Below are 1,134 nucleotides of genomic sequence, written 5' to 3'. Positions count from 1 at the left end.
AGCTGACCCACTTGTGCCTCTAAATTTCTAATGGAGGACCTTGTTTCAGTCATGAAACTTTGAGTGGTTTTGATTAGATCAGAGACAATGGTTGCTAAGTCAGAGTGGCTCTGCTTAGAATTCTCTGTCTGTTGCTGAGAAGATGATGGAAAAGGCTTGCTATTGCTAAACCTGTTTCTTCCACCATTATTGTTGTTGAAACCTTATTGAGGTCTCTGTTGATCCTTCCATGAGAGATTCGAATGATTTCTCGATGAAGGATTATAGGTGTTTCCATAGGGTTCTCCCATGTAATTCACCTCTTCCATTGCTGGGTTCTCAGGATCATAAGCTTCTTCTTCAGAGGAAGCTTCCTTAGTACTGCCTGTTTCTACTTGCATTCCAGACAGACTCTGAGAAATCATATTGACTTGTTGGGTCAATATTTTATTCTGAGCCAATATGGCATTCAGAGTATCAATCTCAAGAACTTCTTTCTTCTGAGTTGTCCCATTATTCACAGGATTCCTTTCAGAAGTGTACATGAATTGGTTATTTGCAACCATTTCAATGAGTTCCTGAGCTTCTGCAGGCATCTTCTTCAGATGAAGAGATCCTCCAGCAGAGCTGTCCAATGACATCTTGGATAGTTCAGACAAACCATCATAGAAGATACCTATGATGCTCCATTCTGAAAGCATGTCAGAAGGGCACCTTCTAATTAAATGCTTGTATCTTTCCCAAGCTTCATAGAGGGATTCACCTTCCTTCTGTCTGAAGGTTTGGACTTCCACTCTAAGCTTACTCAATTTTTGAGGTGGAAAGAACTTTGCCAAGAAGGCATTGACTAGCTTTTCCCAAGAGTTTAGGCTTTCTTTAGGTTGTGAGTCCAACCATGTCCTAGCTCTGTCTCTTACAGCAAAAGGGAAGAGCATAAGTCTATAGATTTCAGGGTCAACCCCATTGGTCTTGACAGTGTCACAGATTTGCAAGAATTCAGCTAAGAACTAATGAGAATCTTCCAATGGAAGTCCATGAAACTTGCAATTTTGTTGCATTAGAGAAACTAATTGAGGCTTAAGCTCAAAATTGTTTGCTCCAATGGCAAGGATTGAGATGCTTCTCCCATAGAAGTCGGGAGTAGGTGCAGTAAAG

The 1,134-nt window shown here is 40.8% G+C and overlaps 1 non-coding gene across 1 annotated transcript; it reads left to right on the top strand.

The window, feature by feature from the left end:
- Positions 1 to 674: 674 nt before the first annotated feature.
- Positions 675 to 782, top strand: LOC148573698 (small nucleolar RNA R71). Its single transcript, XR_015905547.1, has one exon. It is a non-coding gene; the product is annotated as a small nucleolar RNA R71 (small nucleolar RNA).
- The last annotated feature ends 352 nt before the right edge of the window (positions 783 to 1,134 follow it).

This window comes from Arachis ipaensis, chromosome B2 (genome assembly GCF_059453495.1).
Source record: "Arachis ipaensis isolate K30076 ecotype BB chromosome B2, ASM5945349v1, whole genome shotgun sequence".
Lineage (NCBI taxonomy): Eukaryota > Viridiplantae > Streptophyta > Magnoliopsida > Fabales > Fabaceae > Arachis > Arachis ipaensis.
The sequence above is the reverse complement of the archived record's forward strand: the minus strand, read 5'-3'. Positions and strand labels throughout refer to the sequence as shown.